Source organism: Rhinoderma darwinii, chromosome 1 (assembly GCF_050947455.1).
Source record: "Rhinoderma darwinii isolate aRhiDar2 chromosome 1, aRhiDar2.hap1, whole genome shotgun sequence".
In the NCBI taxonomy this organism is placed as follows: domain Eukaryota; kingdom Metazoa; phylum Chordata; class Amphibia; order Anura; family Rhinodermatidae; genus Rhinoderma; species Rhinoderma darwinii.
Genome location: NC_134687.1, coordinates 190,985,085 through 191,002,342, shown reverse-complemented (window position 1 = coordinate 191,002,342; position 17,258 = coordinate 190,985,085). Strand labels below are relative to the sequence as shown.

The following is a 17,258-nucleotide window of genomic DNA, read 5'->3' as shown; positions in this document are numbered from 1 at the left end:
GATATGCCATTTCAGTGCCCAATGTGTTGTGCCCAGCTTGTACCACCATAGACACACATCCCATAAATTGTTAAGCGGGTTCTCCAGAATACAGTATTACCCCATATGTGGTCATAAATTGCGGTTTGGGCACACTGCCAGGCTCAGTTGGACCACCATTTGGCTTTTGAAGAGCAGATTTTGCTTGGTGTTTTAGTGGTATTTCAGCTTATAATGTGGGGGCATATGTAAACTGGGCGGAGTACATCAGGGTATATGTAAACTGGGCGGAGTACATCAGGGTATATGTAAGCTGGGCGGAGTACATCAGGGCATAATAGGATGATGTAATAATGGGGTGAATGAATAATCCATGGATTGGTGTGGTGCGCTTTGAACCAATCCTTTATGCAGAGGCGTAGCTAGGTTCTCCAGCACCCGGGGCAAAGATTCAGTTTGGTGCCCCCCCAACCTCTTCTTCCCCCTTGCCGTGTTTGTTTTCTCTACCAATCGACGTGTCATTTCTTTTTATGTAACGCGAGCATAAAATTATTTGTACATTTTACAAGCAATATGGTCCTATACACAACACCAGAACCAAGCTCGATACATATATACAGCCCCAGAACAAATACAGCTGTGCAACCCCTGCTGTATAGGTTTGTACGGCGTAAAACTACAGCTCCCAGCATGGCCCGAACAATGGTAAGGATATGCTGGGAGATGCCATTTCACAAAAAATAAATCCTATCATAATCATCTCGTTGCAGATCATACAGTGACTACATTACTGATTAGAGGCAGAATAAACATTTACATTAAGTGACTCACCGGTCTCAGATTCTAGTTCTTTTTCTCCATCGGGTCCAGACCTCTATGATGACTTCTCCCGGTCACAGCCCATTTCTGCAGTTTGCCGCTCAGATGTCTTCAGCTTCTCACTTTTCCAACATTTCTACACCTATAAACAAAGATAATGTTCTCATTATACCACATACTACGCCCCTAAATATAATAGCGCCATACACTGCACCTCTAATTATAATAGCCCACCCCTGTATATAGCCCCCCCTTGTACATATAGTCCACCCCTGTATATAGTGTTTCACAGATAGCCCACCCCTGTATATAGCCCCCCCTTGTACATATAGTCCACCCCTGTATATAATGCTCCACTAGATAGTCCACCCCTGTATATAGTGCTCCACAGATAGCCCACCCCTGTATATACTATATACAAGGGTGGGCTATCTGTGGAGCACTATATACAGGGGTGGACTATATGTACAAGGGGGCTATATACAGGGGTGGGCTTTCTGTGGAGCACTATAGGGGGAGCTATTTGTGGGATACTATATACAGGGGTGGGCTATACACAGGGCTGGGATATACACAGGGGGGCTATATACAGGGGGGCTATATCTACAGTGGTGGGCTATACATAGGGGGGCTATATACAGGGGTGGGCTATATACAGGGGGAATATATCTACAGGGGGAATATATCTACAGGGGGAATATATCTACAGGGGGAATATATCTACAGGGGGCTATATCTACAGGGCTGGGCTATATACAGGGCGACTATATCTACAGGGGGGGCTATATACTGGGGTGGGCTATCTATGGAGCACCATATACAGCGGTGGGCTATATCTACAGGGGGCTATATACTATATAGCCCACCCCTGTATATGGTGCTCTATAGACAGCCCACTCCAGTATATAGCCCCCCCCCTGTAGATATAGTCCCCCTGTATATAGCCCACCCCTGTATATGGTGCTCTATAGACAGCCCACTCCAGTATATAGCTCCCCTGTAGATATAGTCCCCCTGTATATAGCTCCCCTGTAGATATAGCCCCCCTGTATATAGCCCAGCAGATATAGTCCCCCTGTATACAGTCCCCCTTTATATAGTCCCCCTGTAGATATAGCCCCCCTGTATATAGCCCAGCAGATATAGTCCCCCTGTATATAGCCCATCCCTGTAGATAGACACCCCCCGTAGGTAGACAAAGTCGTCTCCCCCCCCCGCAGATACAGCCGCACACTTCTATTACAATTAAAAAAAAACAACATTTCAAACTCACCTTATTCCCGCTCCCACGCCGTCCGGCAGCCATGGAGACCTGCTCTCTTCTGCGCAGGTCTCCAGGGTGTTGAACGCGGCGTCTATGAAAGGCGCTGATTGGCTGGGCAGGATGACTTTCCCTGTCAGTCAGTCAGCACCTTTCATCGACGGAAGCGTCACTGGTACAAAAGGTACCAGTCGCTTTATTCGTGGAGAGGCGCTGAATGGCCGGGCACGGAACGTGCCCGGTCATTCATTGCTTCTAATTGTACCTGTGTCCTTGCGACACAGGTACAATTATAGTGCAGGAGGAGGGGGCGCTGGCGCCCCCCTCTGAACTGCGCCCGGGGCAAGTGCCCCGCCTGCCCCCCCCCCTAGCTACGCCCCTGCCTTTATGCACAGGCCGGGTTTATTGGGTATTATACAAAATATCTGCACTCCAGTATTGCCTAATCTTTGACTTCTTCACTAGCCATATAAGCTGCACAAGGCCCTAAAATTTCCTCATCTCCGCTGCATCTACAGGGTCCACCTGTGGGGTCCAGCAAATGATGATGTGGGGTATTTAGTGAAATTCTACTGGACCTAAAAATGAGTCTGGGCCATCATTTAGCATCATTTTGCATCACTGCGTTTTGAGAGTCATAACGTGTTACTTTTTCATTGATGGAGCTGTGTGAGGGCTTGTTTTTTGTGGAACGAGCTGTAATTTTTATTGGTTCCATTTTGGGGTACATGCGATTTTTTTTTTATCACTATTTATTTTTGGGGAAATGAGGAAACAAAAAAAACAACCATTTTTTTTTTTACAGTGTTCACCGTGCAGTATAAACAACATGTTAACTTTATTCTGCGGGGCGATACGATTACAGTGACACCAAATTTATATAGTTTTCTTACGTTTCACTACGTTCCTGCAATAAAAATACTCTTTTCTAAAAAAAATCATGTTTTAGTGTCGCCATTTTCTGACAGCCATAACTTTTTTATTTTTTAGTTGATATCGCTGCAGGAGGACTTGTTTTATGCGTGACAAACTTTAGTTTCTATTGGTACCGTTTTGCGTTACTTGCAACTTTTGATCACTTTTTATTACATTTTTTTTGAGACAAGATGACCAAAAAACAAAATGCTGTCATTGTTTTTTATTAAAACATTTTAGGGTGTTCACCGTGCGGTAAAAATAATGTGACACCTTTATAGATCAGGCCGTTCCGAACGCGGCGATACCTATTATGTATAGTTTTTTTTTCATGTTTTCATTTTTTTTCTAATAATATAGGAGTTGATCAGGGAAACAGGGCAAGTGTTGTTTTTATTATTTATTTATTAGTTAAAACTTTTATTTATTTATTTTTCTTTCACATGTTTTTTTACTTTTTTCACTTTTTCTTTTACACTGACCTGGGGACTTGAAGATCTGGTCTTCTGATCCCCGGTACAATACACTGCACTACTTATGTAGTGCAGTGTATTGTAACTGTCATTCATCATCTGACAGTTAGCCTATTAGGTCCTGCCTCGGGCCTCTATTGGTTGTTACCCAGCTTTCTAAAAAACAAATATGGCTAAGAAAACCAAAATAATTTTGTCACATATTTGTCATAGGATGCTCTGAAATCTGAGTGGATTTTTTCTGCAATGAATTAATGGGATTTTGTAAAACCACATCCATTTGCATTGTACTTTACTTTGTTGCCGATGTTTAATGCAGAATCTGCACAGAAAATAATTCTGCCAATTCTGTCCTTCAATGGATTTTTCAAAGAGTTTAAAAAGAGACAGCTATGCTATCTATGCATCTGTGTAATTTCCTATTGTTTTAAAATAGTATAACATACTATATCTATCAATCTATCTATCTATCTATCTATCTATCTATCTATCTATCTATCTATCTATCTATCTATCTATCTATCTATCTATCTCTCCTTAGATATAGTAGAGATAGATAGATAGATAGATAGATAGATAGATAGATAGATAGATAGATAGATAGATAGATAGATAGATAGATAGATAGATAGATAGATAGATAGGATGTGAATTAGGCCTCATGCCCACTTCAGTTTTTTTCTTCAGGGTGCTATCCGTTTTTTTAACGGATAGCACCCTGACACATTCATTTCAATGGGGCCATGCACACTTCCGTTGTTTTAACGGTGTCGTGTGGCCGTTCCGTCAAAAATAGGACAGGTCCGTTTTTGGTCCGTGAAACAACGGACTGCACACTGAAGCCATCTGTGTTTCACGGATCCATCATTAACGGTTGTGCGACGGCCAACGGAAGTGTGCATGAGGCCTTAGATAGATTTGAGTTAGATAGAGTAGAAAGATGGATAGATGATAGATAGATTTGAAATAGATACAGTAGATAGATATATTGAATGAGATAGATTTGAATTAGCTAGACAGATAGATAGAAGTAAAAAAATGAGCAGCAACTCCAAATATCAAAGTGAAAAAAAGTGGGTACTTTATTGCCCGTGCAACGTTTCAGGTCCGTCCACCGAGAGCCTTTCTCAAGCAAATGAGTGTGAGCACTTGCTTGAGAAAGGCTCCAGTGGACGGAGCTGAAACGTTGCACGGGCAATAAAGTACCCACTTTTTTCACTTTGATATTTGGAGTTGCTGCTCATTTTTTTACTTCTATGTATCTGGGACTTGGTCTGTCCCTCAGAGCTTGCACCCACACGCTGCAGGTGCTGCTAGATCCTGTATATAGATAGATAGATAGATAGATAGATAGATAGATAGATAGATAGATAGATAGATAGATAGATAGATAGATAGTGTAATGACGGGGTAGGGAGACCCTACTTGCACGGCTTGTCCTAGGCGACGGCGTACAACTGGGTGACTGTCCCTACACTTAATATGTGTCCGACAGACAAGCAGACAAGGGTACACAGAAGCTAAAGGAAATGGGGCAGTTGCCCACGGCAACACCGTGAGCAACAGGAGTAGTGAACGAGCCGAGTCAAACCAGGAGTGTACGAGGTACCAAACGCAGAGCAGGAGCATAGTCAGTAAAACCAGGGTCAAAATGAATCAAGGTCAATAATAATAGCAGGAGCAGCAGAGCCAGGAAACAGGAAAGAATCACAGGTAAAGACAAGCAGGAAATGAAGGTATAAATAGGCCGAGGGCGGGAGCTAGAACCATCTGGCCAGGCTGTGATAGGTTCTCCCACTCCTGAGCCTACCAGCCTGAGTGGTAGCAGATCGAGTCACTCTATCAAACCTAGGAGCAGGTGCAGACTGATTAACCACGGGCGTCGACACAGAAGCTGTGTCTGGCAGATCCTTTACAGTACCTCCCTTTTATGAGGGGCCACTGGACCCTTTCTAGGTGGACCTGGCTTATTGGGGAACCGAAGATGGAACCTTCTGAGCAATACCCCAGCGTGAACATCCCGGGGCGGGTACCCAAGTCCTCTCCTCAGGCCCGTATCCTCTCCAATGGACCAGGTACTGGAGGGAGCCTTGGACCATCCTGCTGTCCACAATCTTGGCCACCTCGAATTCTACCCCTTCAGGGGTGAAAACAGGAACCGGAGGAGCAGCGTTTCAGGAGGGAGGCATGAAACACGTCGTGTATTCGAAAAGACGGGGGTAACTCCAGTCGGAAGGAGACAGGGTTAAGGACCTCAATGACCTTCTACGGCCCTATATACCGGGGAGCAAATTTTTTGGACGGGACTTTAAGGCGCAAATTTTTTGAAGACAGCCACACCAGATCCCCGACCACAAACAAGGGGTTAGCAGAACGTCTTCTATCTGCCTGAGTCTTTTGTATGCTCTGGGACGCCTCTTGGTTCTTCTGAACCTGGGCCCAGATTGTGCACAGTTCCCGATGAACGACATCTACCTCGGGATTGTTGGAACCACCAGGTGAAACGGAAGAGAACCATAGATTAAACCCAAAATTACAGAAAAAGGGGGAGACCCCTGACGAGTTACTGACCCGGTTATTAAGGGAAAATTCGGTGAGGGAAATGAAGGAGACCCAATCATATTGACAGTCAGAAATAAAACAACTTAAATATTGTTCTAGAGACTGATTAGTCCTCTCAGTTTGGCCATTAGTTTCAGGATGGAAGGCCGAGGAGAAGGACAGATCAATTTCCAATTTTTTACAGAAAGCTCTCCAAAACAATGAATCAAATTGTACCCCTCTGTCAGAAACAATATTGACAGGAACCCCATGGAGACGCAGGATGTGTTTGACAAACAAGGTAGCTAACGTCTTAGCATTGGGTAGCTTCTTGAGGGGCACAAAGTGGCACATCTTACGGAAGCGGTCTACTACAACCCACACCACCGACTTGCCTTGAGATGCAGGCAGATCGGTGATCAAATCCATGGAGATATGGGTCCAAGGTCTCTGGGGAATGGGCAAAGAACATAGTAAGCCCGCAGGCCGGGACCTGGGAGTCTTGGACCTAGCACAAATTTCACAAGCAGCGACGTAGGCCTTAACGTCTTTAGGCAACCCTGGCCACCAATAGTTTCTGGCAATTAGGTGCTTGGTACCCGGAATGCCTGGATGGCCAGATAATGCAGAGTCATGATTTTCCCTGAGTACCCTTAGCTGGAATTGCAGGGGAACAAACAGCTTATTCTAAGGAAGGTTCCCGGGAGCTGAACCTTGATCAGCCGCAATTTCGGAGACTAAGTCAGAATCAACAGAGGAAATGTTTATACCAGGGGGCAAAACACTAGCAGTATCTTCCTCCGAAGGAGGGCTGGCCATGAAGCTACGCATCAGCGTTAATATTTTTAGACCCAGCCCTATAGGTGACGAAAAAGTTGAATCTAGTAAAAAATAACGCCCATCGAGCTTGTCTCGGGTTTAGCCTCCGGGCAGATTCTAGGAAAACCAGATACTTGTGGTCGGTAAGGACTGTTACCTGGTGCCTATTCCCCTCCAGAAAGTGGCGCCACTCTTCAAATGCCCACTTAATGGCTAAGGGTTCGCGGTTGCCAATGTCATAGTTACTCTCAGTGAGCGACAACTTCCTGGAGAAGTAGGCACAGGGACAGAGATGGGTGAGAGACCTGGTACCCTGGGACAAGACAGCACCCACTCCCACCTCGGAGGCGTCAACTTCCACGATGAATGGCTCCATTTGGTTAGGCTGAATCAGCACTGGGGCCCAGATAAAGCACTTCTTAAGGACCTCAAAAGCCTGGACCGCCTCCGGAGGCCAGTGGAGGAGATCAGCACCTTTGCGAGTAAGATCCATAAGAGGCTTAGCGATGACCAAGAAGTTAGCAATAAATCTCCTGTAATAATTAGCAAACCCCAGGAAGAACTGTAACGCCTTCGGGGAGGCAGGTTGGACCCATTCAGCCACAGCCTGAACCTTGGCAGGGTCCGTGCGGAATTCATTAGGAGTGAGGATTTGACCCAAAAATTGCATCTCCTGCACCACAAACACACATTTTTCGATTTTACTAAAGAGTTTGTTTTCCCGAAGGGCCTGGAGTACCTTCCTGACATGCTCAATGTGAGAGGACCAGTCCTTGGAAAACACAAGTATGTCAACAAGGTACACTACAAGAAATACCCCCAGGTAGACTCTTAAAATCTCATTTATGAAATTATGGAAGACCGCGGGAGCATTACACAACCCAAAGGGCATGACGAGGTATTCGAAATGACCTTCGGGCGTGTTAAACGCAGTCTTCCACTCATCCCCCTCTCTGATGCGGATAAGGTTATAAGCCCCCGGAAGATCAAACTTAGAGAACCATTGGGCCCCCTGAACCTGATTGAAGAGATCAGGAATCAAAGGAAGGGGATACTTGTTCCTTACAGTGACCTTATTCAAGTTTCGGTAATCGATGCACGGCCTAAGACCACCATCCTAATTCCCTACAAAGAAGGAGCCAGCACCTTCCGGAGAAGTAGGGGGGCACATGTAACCCTTGGCCAGGCATTCCTGGATATACTCTCTCATGGCTTCACGTTCGGGACAAGAGAGATTAAATATCCTACCCTTAGGGAGCTTAGCTCCTGGTACCAAATCGATAGCGCAATCGTATTCTCTATGAGGAGGTAACACTTCGGAGGCCTTTTTAGAAAAAACATCAGCGAAGTCCTGAATAAACTCAGGTAGAGTGTTCACCTCCTCAGGGAGAGAAATAGAATTAACAGAAAAACATGACGTCATGCATTCATTACCCCATTTGGTAAGATCCCCAGTATTCCAGTTAAACGTGGGATTATGCATCTGCAACCAGGGAAGGCCTAAAACCAAATCGGATGATAATCCCTGCATCACCAGTACAGAGCACTGCTCCAAATGCATGAAGCCAACAAGGAGTTCAAAAACAGGGGTGTGATCCGTAAAATAACCATTAGCAAGTGGAGTGGAGTCGATACCCACTACCGGGACAGGTTTAGGCAAATCAATCAATGGCATAGCTAGAGACATAGCAAATTCCACAGACATGATATTAGCAGAAGACCCTGAATCCACGAAGGCACTGCCGGTATCAGACCTACCCTCAAAAGAGACCTGAAAGGGAAGCAAGATCTTATTAGGTTTCATATTTAGGGGAAATACCTTTGTGCCCAAGTGACCTCCCCGATGGTCACTTAGGCGTGGAAGTTAGTCCAGCTGCTTATTCTTACGCCTAGGACAGTTGTTCACTTGATGCTTGTCATCCCCACAGTAGACGCAGAGACCATTCTTCCTGCGGAGCTCTCTACGTTGTTGGGGAGATACGGATGCCCCGAGTTGCATTGGTTCACCCGAGTTTTCCGTGGAAGAATGAAGCAACGGAACCTAGGGCGCCATCATGGGGGAGCCAGAGGAGAAAGCACAAAAACGTTCAAGTCGTCGTACCCTGAGATGTCAGTCAAGACGTACCGCTAAAGCCATAACCTGATCTAGAGAGTCTGAAGAGGGATAGCTAACTAACTGCTCTTTCAGGGCGTTTGACAGACCCAATCTAAACTGGCACCTCAAGGCAGGGTCATTCCACCGAGAAGCTACACACTACTTCCTAAAGTCAGAACAGTACTCCTCAACGGGTCTCTTACCCTGACGTATGGTCACCAGCTGACTCTCGGCAAAGGCAATCTTGTCAGTCTCGTCATATATGAGCCCGAGAGCAGAAAAAAAAAGACCAACAGAGGAAAGTTCAGGGGCGACAGGAGCCAGGGAGAAGGCCCATTCTTGGGGCCCGTCCTGGAGCCGGGACATAATTATACCCACACGCTGGCTCTTAGAACCTGACGAGTGGGGCCTCAGACGGAAATAGAGCCTACAACTCTCCCGAAAGGAGAAAAAAAGTCTTCCGGTCCCCTGAGAACCGGTCAGGCAACTTGAGGTGGGGTTCAAGAGGCGAGGTGGGGGGCACTACCAGGGTAGCATCACGCTGGTTGCCCCTCTGAGCCAGGGCTTGGGCCTATAGGGAGAGGCCCTGCATTTGCTGAGCCAGGGTCTCACAGAAGCTGTGTCTGGCAGATCCTTGATAGATAGATAGATAGATAGATAGATAGATAGATAGATAGATAGATAGATAGATAGATAGATAGATAGATAGATAGATAGATAGATAGATAGAGTTACATAGGTTGAAAAATACACATTTTCATGAAGTTTAACCTTTCTCAATAAATTACACATCATTCATTGATTAATTATAACCCTCAATGCCATTTGTCAGAAAATAATCATCTAGCCTTTTTTTAAATGCTGATATATTATCTGCCATTACTACCTCTTGGGGTAGGGAATTCAATAGATTGACTACTCTAACTGTATTGATGTCTGAAACGTCTTTCTTCCACATGCAATGAATTTCCCCTGGTCCATTGTAGAGTCCTTGTAAAGAACAGATCAAGTGCTAGTTATTTGTATTGGCCACACACATATGTTTGCATGTTAATAGGACCACCTCTAAGGTGTCTTGTTTTCCAAGCTGAACAATCCCAATTTCTCTAGCCTTCTCTAGCCTTTCATTGTAAAGTTCACCTCCCTTCCCATTTAATAGTCTAGTCATCAGCCTTTGAACCCTCCCCATTTCTCCTATATCATTTTCACAATTTGGAGCCCAAACTGAATTCCATATTCAAGATGTGGCCTTACAAGGGATTTAAAGAGGGGTAATATTACATTTGAAACCCGGGTTTTTATCTCTCTTTTTATACACCCTAAAATCCTATTTGCTTTTGAAGCTGCTGCTTGACATTGAGTACTGTTGCTTAGCTTATTTTTGTTACCAGAATACCCAGATCCTTCTCTTGTTCCGTTATCCACAGTTTTATTGTATTTAATGTATATGCATTAATACTATTATTGCGCCCTAAGTGCATTACTTTAAATTTATCGACATTAAATTTAATCTGCCATGTTTTTGCCCATGCTGCCAGCTTATCCAGGTCTTTCTGTAATATTTTATAGTCAAGGTGAGTCTTAAGTACTCTATAAAGTTTTGTATCGTCAACAAAACCTGACACACTTACTATCAATCCCATCCACAAGGTCATTAATAAAGAGACTAAAATGAATTGAGCCTAACACCGATACTTGTGGTACCCCACTGCTGACTTCAGCCCATTTTGAGTAAGTTCAATTTGTAACAACGCTTTGTTTTCTGTCCCTTAACCAATTCTTTACCCACTTGCATATATGGTCCCCCAGTACCTGCCTCAGTAGCTTCAGAACAAGACTGTTGTGTGGAACAGTATCAAATGCTTTTGCAAAAACCAAATAAATCACATCAGCCGCATGACCAACATCCAGATTTGCACTCAGCTTCTCATAGAAACCGAGCATGTTGGTTAGGCACGACCTGTTTTTCATGAATCCATGCTGGTTATCAGTTATTAGACTTTTCTCCGCTACATACTTTTGCAGTTCATCTCTTAGAACACACTCAAATATTTTACATACCACAGATGTCAGACTTACTAGACGGTAGTTGCTCGGTTCCACATTCTTACCCTTCTTAAATATTGGTACAACATCAACTGTCCTCCAATCCTGTGGCACTGATCCTGTTACAAGAGGGTCTAAGAAGATGAGATACAATGGTCTGTCCATTACTGAGTTCAATATTTAATTTGCTCAGACACAGCTGTACTTCTTCCTGTGTTAAGCAGGTATTATTGGGTGGGGAACCTTTATTACTGTCCCCCTGAATATCTGGCGCTGGCAGCTCATCAGTGAACACCGAGAAAAAGTATGTGTCTCATATTTCAGCTTTGCCTTTGTCCTCTACAATCATATTCCCATGGTCATCTTTACGAGGGCCAATATTATCAGATTTTTTCCTTTTTGGCATCTTTGGGAACCATTTTAATTTTGTTAGCAATTTGTTTTTTGTGGATAACTTTGCTAGATAGATAGCTAGATATTAGAAAGATAGATAGATAGATATTAGATAGATAGATAGATAGATAGATAGATAGATAGATAGATAGATAGATAGATAGATAGATAGATAGATAGATAGATACTATAATTTAGTTTATGTATAAAGTGAACTATGCTAATCAATAATGTATTTTTACATTGTATAATGGACAAATCAGAACAAAATGAAATGTACACTAAAGAATGAAAGTAGCACCTTGTATTGTGTACCAACAATCTCATGCCACAGAGTTAGATTGGTAGAGACAATAAGGTTAAGTGCATGGTGTATTAAATGCATAGATAAAGCCTTTCCATTGTACGTGAGAAATTAAAGATTGGGCATAAAAGCGCATACGTCAAGCTGTTATTTTACCTTCTTTACGGGTTTTCATTAAATGGACAAAGGAAAACATCCAATTAAATATTGCGGATTGAGAGCCTCAGTTGTGTTTTGATTTCACTCTTTCAAAGAATCTTTTGTAACATTAGAGTCATTTTACATTTTCTTGCAGTTGATAGAATATATTCAACAAAGAAAAGCACATTTTTATAATATCAGCGGATACAAGAAAAAAGTGAGTACTGTAGAAAACATGGATGTAAAAGAACACATTTCAAACAGTCACCTTGACATATTCAGATATGTCTTTTAAAATGTTTGACCTAGCAACCCACTTGCCAAGTTTTTAATAACATTAACTCGATCCTGATCCTACTATTAGGTAATGGTAACTGCATCGCTCGCGCTCCATGACCTAATAGTACGTCACGGGAGGATCCGCCATTTCGGCCGTCCTCCTGGCACATACAGGAGCTGTGACAACTGCTGTCTCATACAGCAGTTGCCGCAGCTCCTTCAGCGGGGACCGATTGCGGTGTCCCCGTTTATTAACCCCTTAGAAGTTGCGTTCAATAGCGATCGTGGCTTCTTAGGAGTTAAACCACCATCGACGGCCCGCAACATGATAGCGAGCGGCGATGGTGGCTATGGTAACTGAAGGCCTAATAATGGCCTCCGGCTATGCCATCTACGGAAGCCTAGTGGGTCCTGACCAAGTCAGGACCCACTATGCTTGCTGTCAGTGAGTAGCTGACAACTCTAATACACTGCACTATGCATGTAGTGCAGTGTGTTAGAATTGCGATCAGGGCCTCCTGCCCTCAAGTCCCCTAGTGGGACAAAGTAAAAAAGTAAAAGCAAAGTTGTGTAAAAATAAAAAAAAAGTTTTAAAAGTAATAAAAAGTAAAAATCCCCCTTTTTCCCTAATCAGTCCTTTATTATTCATAAAAATAGATAAACAAATAAACTATACATAATTGCTATCGCGGCGTCCGTAACGGCCTGAACTACAAAATTATTTTGTTATCTATCCAGCATGGTGAACGCCATAAAAGAAAATATTAATAAACCATACCAGAATCACAATTTTTGGGTCACTTCCCCTCCCAAAAAATGGAATAAAAAGAGATCAAAAAGTTGAATGTACCTAAAAATGGTAATGTTTGAAACTACCATTTGTTACGCAAAAAACAAGTCCTCACACGGCTTTTTTGATGTAAAAATAAAAAAGTTATGGCTCTTAGAATAAGGCAACACAAAAAGAAAATGTTTTTTTTATAAAAAGTATTTTATTCTGCAAACGCCATAAGGCATAAAAAGAACGAAACCAAATACCATTTGGTATTGCCGCAATCATATCACCCCACAGAATAAAGTGAATATCTCATTTATAGTGCACAGTGAATGATGTAAAAAAAAAGAAATAAAAAACAATAGTAGAATTGTTTTAGTCACCGCGCCACCTAAAAATAGAATAAAAACAGATCAAAAAGTCGCATGCACCCCATGAAAACTACAATGAATTCTTCAAGGGGTCTAATTTCGAAAATGGGGTCACTTTAAAGGGGTTTCCCCCTGTACTGGTATCTCAGAAGCTCTGCAAATGCGACATGGCACCAGAAACCAATCCAGCAAAATTTACATGCCAAATAACACTCCTGCCTTTCTGAGCCCTGTCGTTTGTCCAACCAGCAGTTTATGCCCACATATGGGGTATTGCCGTATTCGAGAGGAATTGCGTTACAAATGTTGGGGTGCTTTTTCTCCTTTAGTACTGTAGTCCTTGTCAAAATTTTAAATTCGTACCTTTTATCAGAAAAATTAGATTTTCAATTGCACAGCCTAATTTCACAAAATGCAGCAAAAAAAACCTGTGGGATCTAAGTGCCCACTATACCCTTCGATAAGTTCCTTGAGGGGTGTAGTTTGCCAAATAGCATCACTTTTGGGGCTTTTCCACTGTTTTGGCACCACAAGACTTCAAACCGGACATGGTGCCTAATAAAAAGGAGGCCTCAAAATCCACTAGGTGCTCCTTTGATTTGGAGGCCTGTGCTTCAGTCTATTGCCACACTAGGGCCACATGTGGGATATTTCTCAAAACGGAAGAATCTAGGCAATAAGTATTGAGTTGCGTTTCTCTGGTAAAACCTTCGGTTCTACAGAAAAAAAAAATTATAAAAAGGATTTTCTGACAAAAAAATGACATTTGTAAATTTTACCTCTGCTTTGCTTTAAATTTCTGTGAAACATCTAAAGGGTTAATAAACTTTCTAAATGCTGTTTTGAATACTTTGAGGGGTCAAGTTTCCAAAATGGGGTGTTTTATGGGGGTTTCTAATATATAGACCCCTCAAAGCTACTTTAGAACTGAACTTGTACCTAAAAAAAAAAGAGGCTTTTGACATTTTATTCAAAATATGAGAAATTGCTGCTTATGTTCTAAGCCTTGTAACGTCCTAGAAAAAAAGAAAGAATGTTCAAAAAATTATGCCAACATATAGTAGACATATGGGAAATGTGAACTAGTAACTATTTTGGGTAGTATAACCCTCTGTCTTACAAGCAGATGCATTTAAATTCAGAAAAATTCTATTTTTAAAAAAAAATAAATCTCTACATTTTGCTATTTTTCACAAATAAACACTGAATATATTGACCAAATTTTACCACTAACATAAAAAAAAAATATCTCATGAGAAAACAATCTCCGAATTAGCCCATACTCACCCTGGACTATAAGAAGGGCCCTACCCCTTTCTTCATTGCCTGAGCGTAGTTGTGTTTACCCGTGTTAGTCTTTGCAAATGGTCCCTTAGTGTTTTCCAGTTCCCAGCGTTCCCGTTCCTGCTACCTGTATCCTGTATCCCGTGCTACCTTGTTCCTGTGCCTTAGAGAGTAGGAGTCGTGTTGTGTCACCGATCACGTCTGCTGTATTACACCACGTCTGCTGCTAAGTTCCCATCTGAGCCTAACCATCGCTACTGTCTGAGCTACCACAGGTACCCTTACTCGAACTATAGACATTGACTTGGTACTCTGTTTGGCCAGCTGCTATCCCGCTACAGCGGTATGGCCCAGTGTATCCACATACCCACAGAACATAACAGTTGATCACAACCTTGTTTACACAGGTCAATGGTCTTGAGTACAGAAAAGCATAAAGCAAACACATGTAGCATACGCCATCACCTCCACTATACCACTGAAGCCAGTAATTCTTAAGGAGAGGCAGACCACTCAGTTTGCTCTCTCCAAATGAGCATCAGTGGCTCACATCAGTGTGGTCTTCTGACCTGCACTGATGAATCAGCTGTGCTGCAGTTGTCTATAACAATAGCTAGGAGATGACAATCCTGCAGAAACAGACCTGCTGCTTCTAACATATTTTATTTTATTCTTTGTCATTATAAATTGATTACCTATAAAAAAATAGAAAATCTGTGTATATATATATATATATATATATATATATATATATATATATATATATACACATACACATATATCAGTTATGCAGATTAGATTAGTGATTATAATCCAGAATTATGGTGATGATATGATAAAAATGAAAATAGAAAGCATCTTTATGTTTATGTATTGTAACATAAAACAGTTCTGAGTGTAAGAAATATTTGACAAAAATGTTTCTAGAATTTAAAAAGATAACTTATCATTCTTGTCAATAGCACACAATCATGTTATTAGTTGATTTAGGTTACAGGGCAAGATCTACTTTAACTATGTTGGTGAATTATACTTAACATACAGTATATGTGTGCAATATACTGTAATGCTACTAGTGATACGAGTGGCCTTACAGGTTGTTATTTTTTTTTACATGTTATCAGTATGATTAAACTAGCAGAGACCATATTATTTTCAAACTCTGAAAATTTCCAACCATGTTAATCAAGGTCAGAATTTAAGGACCATAGTTTTGCAGTATATAAAAAAGTGTGTCCTTTAAAAAAATTTCAAGTTATAAAACCCTTTAATATTTGGGATGATTCTTCCATAGTGCTCTGTAAAAAGCTAAACTAGATTATTTCAACATAGATTGATGATAGTGTCCACTAATGCTAATGTCCAGGTCCTGCCAAGGAAATATATTACCAAAGATGACAGAGTTGAAGATTTTGTCTGCAGACAGTCATTTCTCTAATGAAGGAAAGGAATAAAGAGGCAAGAGACATTAGACTTTAATTCTTGGTACCAAAGCCAGAGTTTAACCAAGCAGAAATACAATTAGATTCACAAGTTAATTTTAATTCTGTTACAAATAAGAAATGTGTTATGAATCTAAGAAGAATTATTTCTTACTTTAATATTTAACAACACAATATTCAAGTTTACTTGATTATAAATTATTATTATCTATCATTTTTCATTATTAGCATGTAAACTGATAAGTTTTGATTAACATTGTTTTGTTGACCTACTGTATCTCAATGAGATTACAGCCTTTTTCTATTAGATAGTGATTTAAAGAGGTTTTCCGGAAGCAATTAACTAATTTCTATTTCACATATGAAAGTAATGTAATTTGTAATATACTTACGTTTTGATTTCATCTTCTAACACCCGATTCCAGCGCTGGTCACGTGATGCGTCTCCAGTAGCAAAATCCTTACTTCCGGCGCTAGCCCGTCCATGATCTGCGTTCCATTTTTTTGGCTTGCTCAATGTACGGGTACGTCATTTCTGAAATCACAGTACATTGAGGGAAGTGGTGGACCGGATACTCACTTTCTTCTGATAGTTTCTGGTTTGCTGCTAGGGGAGAGAAACACTGCTAGTCTCTGAGCATGCGTGGTAAACACTGCTAGTCTCTGAGCATGCGTGGTTTCTACACTAGCAATGTTTACCACCCCATGCCCACTCCTGCGCTATCACAGCACCTGCGTGTAATTTTCTCCCCATAGCAGAGGAACAGAAACTATCAGAAGAAATCAGATGTCAATAGCCATTTGCTCTCACAAGACAGCACTGTCTAAATATGGGCAGTGATGTCAGGGGATTCCACACAGTTCCGGAGCAGAGCCTATACTATTAGGGCATGACCACACATGGCGGAATTCCTCCGCAACTGTCCGCATCAATGCCGCACAGAATCTGCGTTGCAGATTCTGCAGCGGATCTGCACAAAATGTGCAGAAAATTGATGCGGACTGGCCGCTGCGGACTGCAGGAAAAGTGCTTCTCTTCTCCCTATTCAGTGCAGGATAGAGAGAAGGGACAGCACTTTCCCTAGTGAAAGTCAAAGAAATTCATACTTACCGCCCGTTGTCTTGGTGACGCGTCCCTCTTTCGGCATCCGGCCCGACCTCCCTGGATGACGCTCCAGTCCATGTGACCGCTGCAGCCTGTGCTTGGCCTGTGATTGGCTGCAGCCGTCACTTACACTGAAACGTCATCCTGGGAGGCCGGACTGGAGACAGACGCAGGGAGTTCTCGGTAAGTATGAACTTATATTTTTTTTTACAGATA

At 42.1% G+C, this 17,258-nt stretch overlaps 1 long non-coding RNA gene across 1 annotated transcript in view; it reads right to left on the bottom strand.

The window, feature by feature from the left end:
* The window catches only part of LOC142738714 (uncharacterized), a 99,946-nt gene that overhangs the window by 28,999 nt on the left and 53,689 nt on the right, over positions 1 to 17,258 (bottom strand). The window contains exon 4 of the long non-coding RNA XR_012880598.1: positions 15,885 to 15,929. This is a non-coding gene — a long non-coding RNA (uncharacterized LOC142738714). The remainder of the gene's footprint in view (positions 1 to 15,884; positions 15,930 to 17,258) is intronic.